This window comes from Ictidomys tridecemlineatus, chromosome 5 (genome assembly GCF_052094955.1).
Source record: "Ictidomys tridecemlineatus isolate mIctTri1 chromosome 5, mIctTri1.hap1, whole genome shotgun sequence".
In the NCBI taxonomy this organism is placed as follows: domain Eukaryota; kingdom Metazoa; phylum Chordata; class Mammalia; order Rodentia; family Sciuridae; genus Ictidomys; species Ictidomys tridecemlineatus.
In genome coordinates, this window is record NC_135481.1 from 183168992 (window position 1) to 183190122 (window position 21131).

The window sequence follows — 21131 nt, forward strand, 5'->3', positions numbered from 1 at the left end:
GCCTCTGCCCCACCCTTGCCTCCTCCTCTCCTCCCTCCTCCTGCTTCTCTGCAGCCCTCCTCCTCTCTGGCAGGTCTCCCACACTGCCTGCGCCTCCACACAGGATGTGCTTCCTGAAGTTCCTGGTCCAGATGGCCCGCGGAAGCTGCTCCTCATAAATCACCAGGCCTCGCAGAGCTGTGCTCAGCCACTTTCTCCTCTCAATCTCCCCAGGTCCCGGTGCGTGGGCCCCATCTGTCCAGTCAGCAGAACTGGCTCCTCCAGCCCAGGGAACATGCCTGTGGCCCCCTCCCCACCAGTGCCAGGAGCCATGGAACAGATTCCTAGGAACTGGCGAGGGGCCTCCCTGACATCTCTGTTAGGGACTTGGAGGTGAACCCATGGGATGGGCAGGAGACAGGAAGAGTAGTGCTTAAATATTTGCCTCAGGTAGATGTGCAAAGTGCTCTCGAATCCAGCTGCCAGCCAGACTCCATCACCCCTGGTCACTCAGACTCCTGCTCCCTAAGATGCCATGGCACAGCGCAAATACATGCTTGGCACCACAGTGTCCTCAAATACCTTCCCAAATACAGAACAGCAGCTTCAGTGACAGTCCACCTGAGTCCCAGAACATTTTGGATGCATCAATTCCCTTTTCTGAACTTTTTTTTAATCTGTAAATTGCTGATAATAGTACCTGCCACACAGCATTGCTCAGGCACCAATAGAGAGTCTTTCAAAACGGCACATGGCGAGTCCCTAGTACATGGAAGGAATATAATAAACACAAGGCACCTCAGGGTAGGCACCCTTCAAAAAAGGTGCAGAAGTGGGGGTAACAGAGATGTGGGCCCTTCCTTTCCATTCCACATCATCTCTTTCATGTCACCACAGCACAGATTGAGCTGATGTGACATTTTCCTGTCTAAAAATTGTGGGGGGGGGCTTCATAATCACCTTTGGCAATTATTCTTCTCCTTTTATAGTCTGTGACTTAAAAACACAATTGGAGGCAATATCTTGAAGGCTGTGGCAAAGTCAACTAGCTGCCCACCAAGTTACAGGCTCCCATTCCACAAGGTTGCTGGACCACGGTCACCCAGGCAGGATGACATTTTCCAGCCCCCTCTGATAGATGGAACAGTGTGACTCCTCTCATCACTAAAACATGAGTGAAAGTGCTGTGTTTCTTCCTTCCGGGCAAAGGTGTTTGAGAATCAGGTACCCTCTCTCCATCTTCTCTTCTTCTGTCTGTTAGCTTGAAGAAAGGACACTTAAGATCCAAGGAGATAGTGGAGCCTTGATCCCTGAATGACTCTGTGGAACATAGCCCTAGCACAGCCAATCAAGAACTCACATTCGACTTTGCTTGAGGGAAAGTTGTTTTAAGCCATTAATATTTTTAATGTTTTAGTTTTTCTGTGACAGTAATTAGCATTACCCTAGCAAATACAAATGTGTTCAAAGATTCAAAATAATACGAAACATATAAACAATAATGACAATTCGATCATGACTATTACATATAGTTACAATACCTCATAGAATCTATAAAGAATCTCCACTATTTGACAATTTAATGGAGATCTTTCATCCATATGCTCTTTTATATACTCATAAAGCATCAATCTTGATTCTTCTATAATATATGTTCTTTAGCATCTGGTCACATGATGCATGCACCCACTGGGAACATTAGCCTGATTTCCACCTGGGAGATACCCTGCTTCCAATCTCTGGGTTCCCACAGCAGCAGATGACCTAAGCCTGGCCAAAGTTCTGCATGCACTAGTCGTAGCGATCGGCCTGTGAGAAGGCACGAGGCCTACACGAGTTGACTCATCAATCACAATAAATATCAGGACTTCGTCTGGGTGTTCCAGGAGAAACACCATTTCTCTTTTCTGCTAGATTTAACCCTAGAAAGATGCTGACAACCACCTCACACCCACAGGAGACAGCAAGCCAAGGGAGAATATTGTCAACATGGCAGAAGACAAGCCTAAAGAGGGAGAGAAAATAAGTCCTGATTACATGGAACCATGGCCTTTTCATTTAGCAAATCAATAAATTCCTTTTTTAGTCCTAATTTCCATCCTTAGAAAGGATTTTTATAAACCTTGCAACCAAACAGTTCCACCTGGAACTCAGCTGAGCCACCTTTTGGCAGAGCACCTCTGAAGGACTGGAAGCTCCCCAGGAGGAGAACCTCTGCTCTGGAGAATGCCATTTAAACAGTCTGGCACCACCAAATCCCTTTCCAGAACCTTCCCTCTTCCCTACCTTTCCCTTGGCCCCTGAGCCATCTTCCCAGTCTCCACACCAACTTTGCTGAATTCCCAAAAAGCAGCAAGCCTTCTCAGACCATTGTCTCTCCTATTTCTGTGTCTTTACCCACCATCTTTACCCATCTATCCTAAATATCCCAAACGATCTTCTGAGCCTCCCTCAAACCTCATCTCTTGTGTGGATTCTTCTCTGAACAACACCTTTCAAAAGAATCAAATTCCTTTCTCTCTCTCTTTTTTTGTTCTGTTTTGTTTAAATCTGTGTTCATTTTTAACAAAATAAATCCGGCCTTTAAAAAAAAAAATGCCCAAAGAGTCATTGGCCCCTTTTCAGCATGAGGTCTCGTTGAAACCACTTCAGGAAGGATAACACCACCACAGACTTCCTGGGAGGAGGAGATGGAAACCCACCTCAGAAGACCAGAGGAGGGAAGAAAATGAGCATGGCTAACTTATTCCCAAGGTCTGGGCCTGAGAAATGCACAGGAGAGCCAATTGCTGAGAAAATAATAATCCTCAAAGAAATGAAGCCTTTTTCCTCTGCAGGAAAGTGACTCAGAACTCCTTCCTGTTCTCACCATATGTCCTCATCTCCAAATACATCACCTCCCTGCTGGTCCTCGAGTGACCAGGCATGTTTCCACCTCAACACCTGTATTGGTTATGTATCGCTGTGTAACAAATAACCCCAACTGGTTGCTGATTGAAACACTAAAAACATTATTAAACCCCACAGAGTTCATGTGAATCAGGAATCTGGGTGCAGCTTAGCTAGGTGATTCTGCCTCCTCACACACTTCAAAAATTAGCCCTGGCTGTTGGCAGGAGGCCTCAGTTCCTCCGCAGATGGACCTCTCCATAGAGCTGCTTGAGTGTCCTAACGTGGTGGCCAGCATCCCATAGAACAAGTGAGTCAAAGGAGTAAAATTCAAGCCAGAATCTCTTTTATGACCCAAACATGGAAGTTGCATTTTCAGAATATCCAATCGTTTATACAAGTCCCTCTGTTCCATGTGGGAAGGCACTCCACAGGGGTATGAACCCCAAGGTCACTGGGCACCTCTTGGAGGCTGGGTTTCACTATAACTTTGCCCTTCAGCATTTTCTCTAATATTCTTTCTTCAGCTATCCCCATGGTTCTCTGTTTTATAGTCTTCAACTCTTCATTCCAAAGTCATTTTTTTTTTCAAAATTTTCTTTCCTGATTTACTTTTTTTTCAGAGCACATGTCATCAAGAATATATATATTTGGGGGTTTTGAGTTTTCATTTTAGGCTTATAGAAAATCAACAAAGATAGTACATAGAGTTCCCATATGCTCTTCATCCAGTTTCCCCTGATGTTCTGATTGATTTGTTTTTGCATGTTTTTCCCCCCATCTTCCCCCATTAGAACATAAAGTCCAGAACAGCAGAGACTTTTGTCTATTTGGTTCACTGATTTATGTCCAGTGCCCAAAAACATTGCCTCACTCACAGTAAATGTTCAACAAATATTTATTGGAGGAATAAAAGGACTATTCTAGCAAAAAAAAAAAAAAAAAAGCCTGCTTTCTGCTTACTGGTCAGTTTACCTTGAAGTTCTGAATGGAACTTAGAAGGTGTTTAACATTGGCCGACCCATGGAACTTAGATGACCTAAAATTCAGGTAGGAAAACTGATGAATGAAAAAAGTAGAAAACATGACTTGCTACAAAATAATAAAGTAATAAACCACATTTGTCCTTTGTTCTTTTTTGGTATGGTTTGCTTTATTGTTGATAAAGTAAATTAGCTTTATGTTTATGTCAATAATCTGTCTCCATCTATCCACAACACTGATGCAGTTATTTCCCTGGATAAAACAATTGGACAAAGCATTGTTTAGCAAAGAGAAGGAATAACATCCCCAAGTCCACAAAAAAAATCACACATCCTGAAATCCCTCACCCTAGTGCAGTTGTTCCCAGGGACCTGCTGAGCCCTTCCTTGTAGGAATGCCCATCTGGAAGGCTCCCCATCTATCTCTTTGTTCTCTTGGAAAATCATCCCAACTAAACAATCTCAGGATGCCCACCTTGCTCCTGTGGATTCCCTCTCCATGAACGCAGTAAGCCTCGGCAAATTCTCACTGATGGACTGACATCCATCACGTGGCCCTGAGCCCCTCCAGGCCCTGCAAGCCCCGTTCTCAGCTCCCTGACAGTTTCTAACCCACTGGCGCTGGGACAATGGACTGTGAGTGGGGTAGTGAGGGTACACTGAGCACGTGCTAGGAGCCTGGCACTGTCCTGGGTACTCTGCAGATACCTAAACCTATTGCCATCCAGCACCACAGTTGACACAAGGGGGATGGTGGTCTCCAGAGTTCAAAAATAACAACTACTGCCTTGGGCACTGCTATGAAGCTTAAATAGGGTGCTAAAGGGGTTTGGCATTCCGCTGGCATTTAGAGAATGCTCCATTGTGACAATTTCAGACAAGGACATCTTGCCAATGAGAAAAACAAAGCACAGAAAGGCAAAAGGACATGACTGAGACACACAGCCCATAAAATGAAATTTGGGTCCCTGTCTGCCCGGTCCTCCACCCTACATATATGTGACGAATACACATTCATGCAATAGCCATATGTTAGTGTCACTCAAAGAATGCCATGTTTGAATACAGATTGCCCACAACAGAATCCCTGGTCTAGGAAGCAGGATCCTAGAGCCCATCCCAAATCTCCAGAATTTGAAGCTTCGGGGATGAGGCCCAGGGATCTGTGACTGTCACCAGTTTTCCTCAAGGCCCCATGTGCCTGAGGCCAGCCCACCTCTCCTGGACCTGATGGAAGTCAGTTTGTGCTTTTACCTTTCAGGTAGTTTGAAAGCAAGTGATGGCGACATTCTTTGGAGGTGTATAGGCTGGTTAAGGCAGTTACCATCCCAAACCCACACACTGTCTGAAAGGTGAGTCAAGCTGAGCTCCTTGGAGTCAGGGATCCTCGAGGGCAGAGAAGGGAGCGCCTCAGGGCTCCAGGAGAACCACCTCAGCTGGTGGAAAGGCAGAGGGAACCAAAAGAGAAGCCCACCTAGTGATCAGCACAGAGCCCACGGGAGGGTCCACACACCTAATCATGCCGCCCAGTGAAACGAGAGGCCTTCGTGCCAGAGAGAACGTTTTGTCAAGGTGCCTTAGAACTCAAAGGAGATTTCTTTGAAATGTAGTCAGCAGGGTGATAGGAAGAGCCGGGTAAGTGTGGGACACACGTCCTTCAAACAGATCAGCCTTGAGGTAGACCTGGCAGAATAGCTGGAGCATCCTTGCAGGGACTCTGGATAGCAGGCCAGGGGCTGCCCGCCATCCCCACGCTGATGGACCACACAGCTCCACCTGGAGTTCAGCTTCCCCTGGGAACCAGGAACAATTCACCTGCAGGACCTCTCCTGATCCAAAAGAATGCTGAAACAGACCTCCGTTGACCGAGACTTTAAAACTGGGAAAAACGAGGTTGCTTGTTTGGAGTCACAGAGCAGAGGTGGTAGAGCTGAGATTTAAATTCAGCCTTAAATGTCATCTTTCCTTCACCAAGAGCTACAGTCAATGGAGCTGGGGACAGAGATGCTGATTCAGTACCTCCAACATGCCCCCACCACAGGCCAGAGAGTTGTAGCCTAGTTCAGTAGGCAGCCGGCAGATTTGTCCCTGGGCTTCAGTTTGGAGACCCACAAGCCCTAACATACTTGCTGGCTCCAGGGATCAGGATGGAGACATCTCTTGGGGCACAGTATTATTCTACCTACTACACCCACAAACCCCTATTCATCTCCCGATATGCTTGGGGTGGGGAGCAGGGAATAGCTTGTAGTAACAACCCAGCCACAGTTCACCACCCTGTCCTTGGGGTCTCTAGAAAAAAGTCTTAACCACCAGAGGCTTTGGGTCACCTGCTCTTCTGCTCCAAGCTCCTGGTTCAGGCTCAGCTCCTGTTTCACTGTGGAGCGCCCCAAGCTGGACCAGCCTCCCAGGCTTCCAGACTCACCTCTCAGCACTTGACGGAGGAAGGTTCCTTCCTATTGTTTGATAGGCTGAGCAGGAAGTGCAGAGCATCCCCATGGACCCCTGCCCCTCACCAGCCCCACTATTAATTTTTGGCACCAGAGTGGTACTTTCGTGACAGATGAAGAGTCTGTCTCCACTGGCACATCATCAACACCAGAGTCCAGAGTTACATTAGGGTTCACTCCTGGAGGTTTACATTCTATGGATTTTGACCTGTATTCACCCTGAACAGTGTCATACAAAGTATTTTCACTGCCCTAGAAATCCTCTGTGCTCCAACTGCTCATCTCTCCGTCACATCCAGCCCCTGGCTAGTACTGACCTTTTTATTCTCTCCATAGTTTTTCCTTTTCCAGAATATCATATAGTTGGAATCATACAGTATGTGGCCTTGTCAGTAAGCCTTTCACTTAGTAACAGGCATTGAAGGCTCATTTTCAAAGGTTCACTTTTTAGCACTAAATAATATTCCATTGTTTGGAATTTATCCATTTGGTTATTTATCCATTAGCCTATTAGAGGACATGCAGGTTGCTTCGATGTTGTGGCAATTCTGAGCCAAGAAGCTTCTCATAGCCCAGCGTGGTGGTGCACTCCTGTAATCCCAGCGACTCAACAAACTGGGGCAGGATGATAACCACAAGTTCAAGACCAGTCTCAGCAATTCAGTGAGGTCCTAAGCAACTTAGTAAGATAGTAAGACCCTGTCTCAAAAAAAAAAAAAAATTAAAGGTCTAGGAAACACAGCTCAGTGATAAACCACCCTGAATTTCATTTCCAATACCAAAAAAAGGAAGCTTTCCATATGTATGTTTTTTAATAGCTGCACATGACAGTACAATGATCTTGACAATTCATACATTTTCATATGTATATTTTTAATTCTTATCATTGTCACTACAGTTCTTCCTATTAATACAAGTTACCAATATTGAGCAAATAAGAAAAATGTTCTTAATCTGCTACCCCAAGGATGGTTTTATCTTATTGTTTTCTAAAGGTGATCATACTGTAAATTTCACTCTCCAGTTGTTTATTTTCCCCTTAATCTGTTGTGGAACATTTCTGCTGTCTGGGAGACTTGGTCTAATCCATGCGTAACTGCCACCTAGGGTTCTGGGGTTCCAGGGATGGTTGCACAATGACTTATCCAATCGGATCATTTTGGTGGATGTGCAGATTGTTCCAGATGATTTACACCTGCAGATTCTTGAGAGGGACAAAGTTCTCACTCCCCCAACCCAGCCCCATGGGGCCAAGAGGGGCCAGCCTATCCCCCGCTGCCCTCGGGTCTGCAGAGGGTGGCTGCCCATGTCCAGGAAGATGAAGACTAAACCACACTCATCAGGCTGGTGACCCAGAGCTACTTCTTCATGCCCTCACCTGACCTCAGGGGCTCCTGCCTCCTGGGGGAAAGGCAGCAGTAGGAGAACCCCAGGAGCTACCCAAATTGCTGCTGACCTTGTGTGTACACGGCCTGATGTCCCAGGCCCTTCTCGGCTCCCCTTCAGCAGTCCTGCAAGCAGCTTGTTATTCCCACTTTACAGATAAGGAAACAGGCTGAGGCCAGCCTCAGAAATTCAGTGAGGTCCTAAGAGCGTCACCTGAAGTCACGTAGCGGATAAGTCAAAGAGCAGAGTTCCCGCCCAGTGGCTGGAACCAAAGCTGGGTCAGTCACCCCCACTGGAGGGGTGGCCCCCCAGCCCACCCTAAAATGACCTGATGACTGTTGGGGAACCAGCTGACTCCCAATAACCAAAGTTCCCAAAGCACAAGTGGTTTTTGCATTGGGTTTCTTTTTCTTTCTTTCTTTTTCTTTTTTTTTTCTGCTGCTTTTTAAAATTTTTAATTAAAAAAATTACAGGCACCTTATTTTAAAATCATTAAAAGTGAAGAAAAAAGAAGAAGCCCTCAGACCCACTTTCAAGAGGTAACTTTACACCATGGCACACTCCTGTCATCCCTGCAGCTCGGGAGGCTGAGGCAGGAGGATTGTGGGTTCAAAGCCAGCCTCAGCAAAAGCAAGGCGCTAAGCAACTCAGTGAGACCCTGTCTCTAAATAAAATACAAAATAGGGCTCAGTGGTCGAGTGCCCCAGACTTCAACCCCCAGCACTCTTCCGAAAAGAGGCAACTTACCTGGCCAGTTTATGGGGTATTATGCATAACCATCCTCTAGACACCAGATGCGTTCAGTAATGGTGATTATTTCATCACCATAGGTTTCCCAGGGTTTACACCAAGTATTACCATCTCCACCTAATGGGTGAGGAAACTGAGGCTCAGAGAGGCTAAGCCACCTGCTCAGGCTCACACAGCTAGCAAGGGGCAAGACTGCAGTAGAGAGACCACGCTTTTCACAGCACACTCTGTCTGTGAAGAGGGGTGGCTGAGAAAAACTGAACCATGCCTTAAAATCAAAGGCCCAGAAACCCTGGGGCCTGGGGAGGAAGTCATCCTTCAACACCCAGCAAATATGAAGCACCTACTGAGTGCTAATCATTTGTCCCTTGGTACCCCAGGGCCATCCTAAGCAAGAGTCGTCCCCCGAACCCGGAATGGGGGTGAATTGAAAGCTGGTGGCAGACACAGTGAGAGTGAAGGGAAACTGGTGTCCACTGGAGGGGCACAAGTGAGTCTGCAGGGGGTCCCGGGATGAGCCCCCCATGGTGGCTCCACTCCCCAACATTCCTTCCTTTCAAGCTCTCAGAAACGTGCTCATTGCAGATCTATCTGGGTCACAGGACCAAAATAAACATCATTTGAATAATCCCAGGCTGACAGGCTCGCAGGATGGACAGGAAAATTACTCCCTGGGAAAGGCAAAGCTGAGCATCACCAGAGGCACACAGAGGGTGTGTCAGTCACCCAGTGCCTGCAGGGAATGCTCACCCAGACCCTTGGCTCAGTGCTGGGGAGGAGACAGCAAGACACAGACGGGAGGACTGGGGACCGCAGGCCAACCGGTCGGCAGCTTCACTGTGGCCGCTAAAGGAGGTAGCATTTGAATCCAGGTCTCTCTAACCTCAAGCTCTCCTTCCTCCCTCCTTAGAGGAACCATCTGGAGGTGGGTGACCCATCACTGAGGGAGCCCAGGGTCTCCTTGGCAACCCACGACTCCGTCTCCAGTAGCAGGAAGGTTCACGTGAGCCAGCCAAGCTCTGGATATCCAGATCAGACACTGACCCTCTGCCAGGCCCTGAGCTTGGTACCTTATATACAGCCTGACATTTCAACCCCATGAATTAGTAGGTCCTATTATTTTCTTCATTCCACAGATGAGAAAACAGAGGCTCAGAGAGATACAGTAAAAAGTCCCAGGAGGCACAGTCAGCCAGAAGCGAAATCTCCTCCTGCACATAACCCTGTCTGTCTGCAGAGTTCTTGCCGTACCCTTCGAACCTCAAAGTTATACCTGCTGCTGGACAAGCAGCCCCGCACCACGAAGCAGGAAATCTAGACTCAGCTTCCAGCTCTGCCCCTTCCCGAGTCCACTGGGCAGATGATCAGGTATCTCTGGGCTTTGTTTCCTCATCTGTAAAATGGGTAAGAGTAATCCTTGCCTCACGGGCTCCCGTGAGGGTCAGACAGACAGACCTCAGTGAGATAATCACAACAAGGACAGCCCCCCAAAACCTGCCAGTGTGGCCCTGTGAGCCTCTGCCCCACGCAGCCTCTCTCCATCCCTGGCTGGCGGGGCTGGAGGCTATGCTGGCGGGTGGACCGGGCGCGGGTGTTTCCCCTCCTGATGAGCCGTGCGGAGGGTGCCAAGCGTCCCCTCTCCCTTTCTGCATGTTTTCGTGACCTACTGCCAACAGCTCTTTGCTGGGCCGCTGCCACCATTTACCCAGCACAAGAAAACTGCCTTTCTTCCCCCATTTAGGGTCTGGTTTTAATTTCTACAGTATTCTCTTTAATAACAATGCCTAATTAAAACATCTGTTAAAAAGTCTGTAACATTAACTTTACAGGGAGAATTTAATAGAATTATATTGGAATTGCAGGCATTTAACGGGCTTCCTAATTAGGCTTTTCTTAAAAAAAAAAAAAAGGAAGAAGAAGAAAGAAAGAAACATTCTGCAAATTAAAATCCAGCCTTTCTTTTATGATAACGAAGGCTGATGGTCCAGTGGCTGGAGAGGACAGGCTGGGGCAGGAAGAGAGAAGGGAGCCGAGCCACCCAGGCTCATGAAATCTCCCGCAGAAGAGAAAAGTGGGGGAGGGAACCTGCACAGGACATCAGGCTCCATGCTGGGAGCCCTCTCCTGGATAATCTCAATGACGTCCCAACAACAACCGGAAAATATGACCAGCCCCACTTGACTGATGAAGAAACTGAGGCAGAGGAGCAAGTGATTTACTCAAAATTACAGCCTTGAAATCGCAAACCCTTCAACGTATGTGCTCTTTCCACTCCATACAGCCTTCGAGTGTTGTATCAGAAGAGTTTTCTAGAACCTTCTGTGGGTCCCCAGTCTGAATCAGTCACTTCTCAGGAGTCAGCATCTTGGCTACCCCCACTCTGCTCCAGGTTTCTGATAGCAAAGTCCTCTTTAGCTTGGTGCTCCTACCTGAGCTGCCTGGCCTTTGCTGCCCCCCTACAGGTCATCTGCACCAAGCTGGGCATGTGCTGGGGTAGAAGCATAGCTCCCAAGGGAGGAGTCAAGAGAGAAGTGTCCAAAGAAACCCTTAAGGACAGGTTCCTGGCCAACCTGAGCTAGGCAAGTGCTCAGGCCCCACCCAGAACTGCAGAAATGAGGCTCTCTGAGGACAGAACCCTGCACTCTTTTAATAAAATTACCAGGAAACTCTGCTGCCCTTAAAGTTTGAGAACCACCAATCTAAAGACAGGGGGATCCTTTGTCCTCTGATGAGTATCCTTACTCCTTCTAATTCAGACACTCCCACCCAGGGCTTTGGTACCTGAGAGGCTACCTTGCCCTAGGCCATTGTCCCCAGCCCAGTCCCTGCCTCCGTGTCATATGGGTAAAGCCCAAAGACAGCTCCTGACCAGAAAATGCCTGACTCTTCCAGGAGACAGCAGAGGGACCCTCACCTCCAAGTCACAGGAGAGACCAAACCCCATGACTTTCCTGCCAGCTCCTGAAAAGAGCCCCTGTTCTTTCCGGTCAGACCTGGCCCTTAGGAGTGGTCCCCAGAAGGGAACGTGGGAGGTACAGACCGGCCCAGGTTACTCAAGGTGGGGCTGAGCTCCTCTGGGGCAGATTTAGGTAGATGCCCCCCAAATTTATAGAAAGAGGATTGTCTCCAGCTATGCTTTTCAGATTTTAGCATGCCCCCTTGTCTGTTCCCACTCTCTGCCTCAAGGAATCTTCAACAGGTATTTGTCCAAAGCTGCCAAGCCCTACAGTGAACTTAAAGAAAGTTCAGACCCAATCTAAACCTTCCCAGGACTCCCATTTTGAACAGGTCGAGAGTCAGACAGGCAGAAGATTCTCACAGCAGGTTTGTGAGACCGTCACTTGGTAATTTGGGGTTCATCCCCTTTGGCCACATGACGGCTTTGTCTTGGTCCTGATGAAGGAGGAAGGAGGTGCCACAGACAAGAGCGGGCAGGGGCTGAGATAGAGACAAAGCTGAACTGGAAGGCTTCCTCAACTACACATTGACTACATGACCTTGGACAAACGGCATTCCCTCGTGAGCCCCGGTTTCCCCATCTGTAAATGTCTACGGCACAGAGTTGATGCCCAGGTTCATCTGACACAGAGTCTACAGTTGATGAAGGCAGAGACGGTTGGCCGCCCTTCACTTCCCTACCACAGAGCAGAGCGCCTGCTGGAGACACAGGACAGACAGACACCATGCAGGGACAAGGAACCTGGCCTCTTCTGATGAAACAAACCTAAACTTTGTGGCTGGGGTCTGGACACAGAGCCTCTGAGTGAGGAGCGTCTCCTTGGCCACCCCCAGTCCTCTCTCTCCACCTCCTGAGAGATTCCACTTGGATTCCTGTTCTCACCATCCAGCAGGCTTCCAGGCTCTGATGCCCCTCTCCTTTGTCACTGCAAGTTAGAAGCAGCCAGACCCATTAGCTCCTCCACTATACTCAGAAATTCTTGAAAGGCTTTCCTCACACCAAGACAGAGCCCAACAATAGGTGAACAAGAATTCAAGAGGAAAAACTCCAACCGCTCTGCACTTACTAGGTGACCTCGAACCATTTAATGAACCTCTCTGAACCTCAGTTTCCTCATCCACCAAATGGGAACAATCCCGAGATGACTACTTCTAAGAGTTGCTCTAAGGACAAAAGAAGTTCATATTTGCAAATACACTTAGAAGCACGGCCAGCCCTCAGGAACTGCTATGGAAGTATTTATTGAATGAATAATAAACAAAGGCACAAATGCAGCTCCCAGTTCTGAAACATCAGAGCTTACAGGGTCTCAGGACTTAAAAAGCACCACCCTCAACCCATTTCCATGCCTGGCACTAAGAGCTGGCACCACATGGCTGTCCCTGGCTACCGGCATCCCCCATCACCGCTCGGTGCCTAGCTGGTCACTCTCCTGGGCCTGGTCACAACCCCTGAGGGAGGGAAGTGGGAGTCCCCACCAGGGTCCCCTGTGACTGCTTGGGGAGGGCTGGAATTCACAGTTCAGCGAGTGGGCACATTCAATTGGACAATCTCCTGTGTGATGGCTTCCTCTGTTCAATTACTACTAAAATTCATCAAACGGAACTGAGAGGTTTTAACGCCGGTAATTGTGGTGCAAAATGCTCTGTAATTGGTCTCACAAATGAAAGTGGGGAGAACGCCACTGGAAATGAAGCTGCCTTGCCCCTGAGAGGTTCAGAGTGACGGCTTGACAAGCTCCCCAGGAGACAGCTGAGCCCCTCCTGTGCCTGACACCCCACCCATGGGGCTCCCCAGGGAGGGGAGATAAGGTGCTCTCTTCCTGTCAGTGCTGGGTACAGGGTGGGGACAGGCCACACTCCTGCAGGGGTGCCGCCACCTGGCCCAATCCAGAACCTCAGGTGCAGAGACAGGAAGTCTGGCAGCCTCCTTGAGCTGGTCTTTGAATTCCCCTCTACCTTGGGGACAGGGCATTTCACACCTCCTGGTCTATTTTTCCTGGTCCCTTATGCCCAGATTCTAGTCTCTTCCACTACATCCCTCTCTCTTTTTACCTCCTCAGTGTGGCCTTCCTTGTCTTCCCCAGATAGAGGCAGCAGTGTCTGCCTTCCGTGATTGTCCCCTATAGTGTTGCCCAACACTGCCACTCATCCTACTACTGCTAAGAAAAAAAGGTGACTCAAATAAGAAGGGGGATGATTTCAGTTCCAAAGCCAACAGCCAAATTCCCACTTGGCAGTTTGTCTGCCAACCATGTTTCAATTCTTATACATACTTACTGCTCCTCCCATCAAAAAGGAAATCTATTTTCCCTCCCTTTGAATCTGGGCCAGTTTGGGGTCTTATTATGATCAGCAGAATGCAGTGGAAGCAACAGTGTCCCTGATCCAGGTGTTTTAAATCCAGCTGCTTTGGCTTCTTCTCTTTGGGAATCCAGATGCCATACTGTAAAACAGCTTGGACTGGATGCTGTATCTTGAAAGACTCATGGAGAAAGGGGTCAACTTAGAAGCTTCGTCTCCCACTAAGCCCCCTGCTGAATCTTAATAATACTGCCGAGAGAAAAAAAAAAAAGTCCCAGCTGAGCCCAATTGAATCACAGAATCATGAGAAATAACAAACTATTTTGCTTTAAGTTACACAATCTGAGCTCACTTGTTGAGCAGCAAACACTAACTGATACGTTCTACTAAGGAGAAAAACTTTTCTCTATTTAACAAAACACTGATAAATTAAGTTGTCTTAAACAAAGGAGAAGGTATATAGCATTGTAAAAAGTGAAGTTTCATGACCCCAACTCCCAGAGAGTCTGATTCTACCAGGTGGGGCCCAGTAATCTGCAAGTTTGACAAACAGCCCTGATTGTCCTGGGCACAAGTGTTTCAGAAATGCTGGGTAAGTGGGAGGGAGGGAGGGAGGGAAGGAAGGAAGGAAGGAAGGAAGGAAGGAAGGAAGGGAGGGAGGGAGGGAGGGAGGAAGGAAGGAAGGAAGGAAGGGAGGGAGGGAGAGAGGAAAGGAGAAAAGAAAAGAAAGGGGGAGGGAGGGAGGAAGGAGAGATAGAGAGAAAGAAGGAGGGAGGGAGGGAGAAGAAGGAAAGGGGAGGGAAAGGAAAGGAAAGCTGAATAAGCATTCTCAGATGTTAGGCGAAGGGGTATGGGAGAGAGGAGAAGGAGGATGGATAGAATAAGCAACTGGAAAGTCCAGGGCTGAGAAAGACCTTGGACCATCAACAGCCTGATGCTGGAGACTGGGCTGGCCTGGCCTTACCATGTGATATGCCACTGTACCTGGGCCTCTGTTAAGTGTTCCAAGGCTTTGGGGAATGATGGATATGTCTGTACCTTGAATATGTTGATAGTTTCCTAAGTGAATACTCAACAAAACTCTTCAAAACATACACTTTAACTACACATGATTGATTGTGGGTTCTTTGTGCCACCTCAATAAAGCTCTTTTGAAAAAAAAATATATAATTCCAAATATAACTGCCCCGCATAGTAAAGGCTTTGATACGGTGACCTAATTGGGATACTTTAGAGAATGAGTAGGACAATACGCATGAGCCAGGGTGGTCCTTGACATATGTGGACATTTGGTTGCCCTCTGCTTTGGGGACATCAGGGATTATTCTGAAAGAAAGGAAGGAAAAATCTAAGTAAGCAGGAAACAGAAGCCAGAGGTGACTAAGAGAAGTAAGGACTGTAGGGAAATCTGTTACCTGGGACTCAGAGCTGATACACTAGGTGACTATACTACTAGCTCATTTAAATTCATAGCAGCCCCCAAAGTGCAGGAGGACAGACAGAGGCTGAGAAAGCTCCCTGCCTAAACTCCCTCAGTTAGTAAAAAGAAAACACTGGATTTAAACCTAGGAAGTCTGGCCCTGGAACTTATGAATTACATTCCAGGCTCAGTCTTTAATTTAAATGCATAAATCCACAAGACCAGGGAACTACAGTGATAACAGGCAACTATGGCCCAGTCACATCCACATTCCTGGGTTCCCAGCATCAGCTCTTGGCACACAGTATCTAATTTAACTCTCACATCAACCGGTGGAGGACAAATTGGTATTATTCTCCCCATTTAACCGATTAGGAAATGGACACTCAGAGAAGTTGGTCAATTTGCCCCAATTGACAAGTAGTTGAGGGACAGGTTGAAACAAGGACTGGAACTGATTATCAAGACTAGTAGTTTACTGTTAATTTGTATCACCTGGGGATCTATTGGAAATGCAGACTCCAGTTGGATCTGCAGTGAGGCCTGAGAGTCTTTTTTTCTGACCATCTCCCAAGCTTGCCAGGAATTTTTATTTGTCATTGTAACTTATAGCGAAGTTCCCCTGCCTTACATTTGGGGATGGGAGAAAGGCCTGGGACCCTGGAGGCACTCAAGAATTTGATGGGAGACAGGAAGGAGAATAGAAAGAAGAGCAAGGTCAGACAAGGGAGCCCAGGGCTCCTTGCATCCTCCACACCAGAAAGACACACCTCCAGCGCTGTCATAGCTGAAGGCAGGAGCCCCAAAGAGGTGAGCAACTGGCCAGAGGACAGGCAGCCAGGGCGTCCATCCAACACCAAGCCCCACCGTCCCTCCCTAGCGGAAGCTCAGCGCAAAGATTCTCACCCCTCCCTGAGTCCTGGGCCAAGCTGGGAGCCCGGGAAAGGACTCTTCAGGAAACGCGTGGCTTTCGCACTCACACCCACGGCCTGCCAGGCCCACAGCCCTCCCTCCCCTTAGCTCTGAGGTCCCGGCTTTTCCTCTCTGCACTTGGGGTGTCCCAGGTGGTGTGTGGCTGAGGAGGCTGAGCCAGCAGAGTGGCCTCTGCCAGGTGGGGGGGGGGAACCACAGCACAAGAAAACACACACACACACACTTTCTCATGGGAATCCAGCCCAACCACCGTCCCCATCCAGAACCACCCCAACGCCAACTTTCTCAGGAAAGCTGGATGGGCTGAGGACCCAGGAATCAGTGTGAGTGGCAACCAGAGGCCTCCGAGGTGGCCAAGGGGCAGCACAGCCGGAGTCTGGGGACAGTGTGATACCAGCACACCAAGGGCGTCTTCTCCCTCCACAGAACCCCAGGGACAGAGCTGGCAGGAGCTGAAGGCCGCAGTGGGAAGGCTGCGACCACAGCTGGACACAGAAGGGCCCTCCGACAGGGAGAGACGTCAGACACACAGAAGCAGAGCAGGACTTTATAGAGAAGAGAGTTCCAGACACCAGGGAGAGGGAAGTTGGGGGCAGAGGGACCCATCAGGCTGGGGTCCCCACCCCTGCCAGCCACCTCAGCTCAGCGGGTGCAGAAGTTGAGCCCTCCACACCTAGAGCAACTGAGACCTTCTATGATTCCAGCCAAACTGGCAAAAGGCTGGGCAGGGAGCCAGGTGTCAATTAGGTGATAAAAATTGACAGAGCTAGGACCCCGTCCCCAGCACCTTCCAAGTCCTCAATGCGGGTGAGCTGTGGCTGTGACCATGACTGGTTGTTTTAGAAAGTGGCCGGGGCCTGCAAGCCAGGGAATGGAGCTGCTCTGAGTACCCTGCAGGCCAGCTCTGAAGGACAAGTTCAGTCCAGGGGTCCCTGAAGATTGAAAGATATCTTCCATCCTCCCTCCAAGACCCCCCATGTGGCCCTCCCTTCTGCAGGCCCTGTGTCTTGTCCACACCACCCAGGCCTGGGAATCTGGTGGCCACCCTCTGGCCAGAGGAAGAGTTTAGGGACACTTCCTCAGGAAATGAGGCCCATGGAAAACAGGGCACACCACGAGTGTTTGCTCTGTGGGTCCCAGAATCTCAGTCGCTGCCACTTAAAACACTTTATCATCAAAAGTTCTCTGAACACTTCCCCAGATGTCAGCTCAGATCTGTTCTCTATTGCCAAGTAGGCAGAGAATCCTCAGCTGAGCTTATTTCTCCCGATTTGGCTCATAACACCCCAATTATCTCAGCTGAAGAATTACCTTGGGGGCCTTGTGCTGAGTCTGAAAGGTGGAGTGATCCAGGGTCCAGGCACAGGTGATGGGCTCCACATCCCCTTCTAATGCAGCAGGAGAATTCAGGGAAAACAGGCCCCAAGGGGCAGAGCTTCCCCCTACCTCTGGCTGGGGCCAGCCTGGCATCACCTCCCCTCCCTGCACCCTGTGGGCTGAGACTTGAGCTTGGCATCCACTTCCCAATGTGCTGCCAACAGGCTGAAAGCCAGGTGAAGGTCTAAGTCCCGGGAGGAAACTTGGAAAGGTTAAATGCCTTTGACCATGAACAAGGACGTCCAGGTCTGCATCTGCTCCCCACCCCTCATGGACATCACCACCACCACCACCCTCATCGCCCTCACTTCCTATGTGCCAGGCTCTGGGTTCAGCACTTTAGATGGATTAATTTCAGCCTTTTCCTTCTCACAACTTCCCTGTGAATGAGGAACTATCCTGATCATATTGTTAAGGTGAGAAATGGGCGCAGAGAGGCTAAGTCACTTGTCCACATTCATATAGCCAGCCTAGTGGCACAACGAGGATTTGAACCCTGATAGTCTAACTACACAGCTTGCCTGTTCTACCAGCTCACCAGAGTTACAGTCCTTCCTATGAACACAGTGCTTTACAGTTTATTCCTCGAGTTTCATATCCAACATCCTGCAAGGTACATGTGGGAAACTCTACAGGAAGGCAAATTTAGATGCAAGGACCCGCAGGCACCACAGCTGGGACTCCAGGCCAGCCTATAGATCCCATGCCATGCCCCAGACCTGGCTGCCCTGGGTCCTGGGATGAGATGCAGTCTTGAGTTGAGTCCAAGAAGATCCCCAGTCCTCGAGGATGAAGCTGGCACCACGGAGCTCAGCCCTGTCCTGATCTCTTGGGACTGAAGACACTGAGCCTAGGTCCCCGCTACTCAGGCCTTTGATTTCCTGCTCTCCTGCTGGCACCCAGCACCCTGCATTCTTGGTCTCCTGGAGTGTGTTTCCGCTTTCTCCTGCATTCAGCAGGTGGGAGGCAGGGCAGGGAGAACACTGCGCCCCAGGGGCCCTCCCTGCTTGTGGCATCTGCAGGGAGGTGGAGGAGGGTGTCCAGAGGAAAGAGGCCAACCCCACTGAGCTCCCAGTTGAGGGGAAAAGCCCTAAACCCAACACAAGGAGGGGCTGTGGTGATTCTGTGTGGCCTGGATCCAGGGTCCAGGAGTCTGGGTAGACAGTGGCCAGGGGCACAGGGCAGGGGACGAGTGGGTACAGTGACAGGTGCCAGAGCCTGCAGTGGAGTGACACAGGGCTGCTGGCTTCTGAATGTAAGGCGACTTTGAGCCCAGAACGTCTCACTGCCCACTGCTAACAGAGGCAAGGGGATTCGGGATGGCCTTCCCCATCCCTGCCCGCTCCCAGGCTGCCAGGAAGCACACTGGTCTGGAGAGATGGGGGAAGGTAGAAGCCAGGACACTCCATGATGACAACGGCACCCAGAGCAGCCTATGTGTCAAGTGGCCACATTTCAGGAAAGTTTGTCTAACAACACCTGAAATAATCGAGGTAACAATCTACTCACGTCCAGTTCTGACTTGTCCTAATCCTGCAGAGTTTTCTGGCCAGCAGAGTGACCCCCAGAAAGCTGGTATAATTTCTACGCAGGGCAAAGCATGGTGTTTTAGGTAACTTGGGTGGCCTGAGGGCGGATTGTTGAAACATTAAATATAGTTTGAGAATACTTCCTGGCCAGTCTGTGACCGGATATGCCTATTCAGAGCTATTTCCCCAGGGAACCTGGCACAAAACAAGGTCTCAATGAATATCGGGGGAATGAATGAATGAATGATCCCCATAGAGATCTTCAGAGTTGTCTGCGGATCTGGAAACTTCAGATTCTTTACTCCTGCCCACAGAGTCTCTTCCCTAGATTCAAGAGAATCCTTGTCCAGGGTTCTTAGCAGAACCAGCAATGGGTTTGCAGTGACAGTCTCTCCTGGTCACGGAGACACAGACACCCACCAGGGTCAGGCTGAAGGGTACTGGCTGCAAGAGCACTAGCAGTCTGGCCACTGCTCCCAATTAAAATTAGAGGGTAAAAGAGAAGGGAATTTATCTACCAAACCACAAGGCGACAGAGAGGTCATTGAAAAAGACTCCAAGCTTGTTTACAAAAATATGCAATTGTGTATTAACTGTTCTGTGATAATTGCACTTCCTACTTGTTTTTAATCTACTCACTGTTACTATTTCAAGTAAGAAAGGAGGCAGGGCAGGGAGGAGAGGACAAGGTCATTGATGAAGTTCTTGCCTCTCAGCTCACTGCAGATGGTGTGATCGCACCTTGGCTCCTGCTCTGAGACTTGGGGTTCAGAATGTGCACTGGTCAGAAGATGAAGCTGTTACCCAAGTAGATGCTTCCAGCACAGGGCCAGGCACGGAGCAGCCGTGAATGTAGGTGGCTCAGGCTCTCCCTGGATACATTACTCCTGTTGGTGCTCTGTGTGTCAGATACCTGGTTAAGGGACAGCGTGGCCGCAAGCCTCCAGGTACCAAGTGATGATTCTTCATGTGCTGAGTTTCACACCTAGGGCCCCCCCCCAAGGCCCCAGTAAAAGAGGTTCCCAAAAGGTACCAGGAGGAGTCTGAAATGTCCAGAGAAAGACCTTCTGAAATCTGCTTTAAGTAGCTCTGGACCAGGCAGTGCATCCAATCTTTAAAAATAAAAATAAATCTCTCCCCAACTGAGATGAAGTTTTTCTTTTTTCTACCTTCATTTCCTGATTCCTCTCTTGGTTCTGCCTATTTGAGGGGTGGGATGGTTAGGTTCTTAGGCATTGCCAATTCATGGACCAAGAAGCAGCAAGAAATGAATTTTTGATTTTCTGCTGTGTTGCAGGAATTGTGATCTATCAGATCTAAGTTCACAGCTTCTAAGACTTGGTTTTCTTATCTCTAAAATGGGGATAATGGAAGCAATTTTCTCTTAGGACAGTTATGAGAGTTAAATGAGATTGTGTATGTAAGGCCCTTAAGACAAAACCTAACACAGTTCTCGCTCTCCGTGTTTGCTGTCATTATTATTTATAATTCTCACAACAACAAAAATTGGGCTCAGAGAGGTTAGGAACCACCTAAGGTCACACAGGTAGGCAACAGAATGTGCACCCACAGGCAGCCACAGTGCCACCACCTGATAAATGTTCAAATCATCAGCTTCCCATTCCATTCTAAAGACCTGCGCCCAGCCATCAAGTCCAGGAACAATGGTTCAGGACTTTTCCATGGTGGGTGTCTGAAAACCCATAAACACTTACACATATAAGGTGATCAGAGCCAGGCGGACTCTTAGGGATCATGTTTTCCTGAACAGAATCTTTCTGGAGCCAAATGGTAAATCTAGACTCCAAATCAAGCCCTCGCCTCCAAACCACATTCATGAGATCACTGTCACCCCACCTTGGAATGATGGCTGGGGTCGGGGGCCACCATCCTGGCTGAGTGATCTTGAGTGGCTTACTTATCCTCTCGGTGCCTCAGTTTCCCCATCTGTAGAGTGGGAAAAAATAATTTTTTATGAAAAAAACAATTTATGGAAAAGTGCCAGCCACATACTGGGGAGCTCTTCGCAGGCTGTTTTTGTTGAGCTGAGGTTGGGGGGGGGTCACTCCTGCTTTAATTCCTCAGGAAGCACCACACCTCCCACTCCGACATGACCGTCAGAAGTCTTGCCTTTACCGAGGCAAGTGCCCCAGGCTGCGGCTGCCCTTCCCTT

At 48.9% G+C, this 21131-nt stretch overlaps 1 long non-coding RNA gene across 5 annotated transcripts in view; it reads right to left on the reverse strand.

The window, feature by feature from the left end:
* Positions 1-17589, reverse strand: part of LOC144378131 (uncharacterized) — a 149664-nt gene extending 132075 nt beyond the window's left edge. The window contains exon 1 of one of the 5 annotated variants that reach the window (XR_013439703.1): positions 17364-17589. This is a non-coding gene — a long non-coding RNA (uncharacterized LOC144378131). The remainder of the gene's footprint in view (positions 1-17363) is intronic. The other 4 variants (XR_013439702.1, XR_013439704.1, XR_013439707.1 and 1 more) reach the window with 4 other exon arrangements.
* Between the last annotated feature and the right edge of the window lie 3542 nt (positions 17590-21131).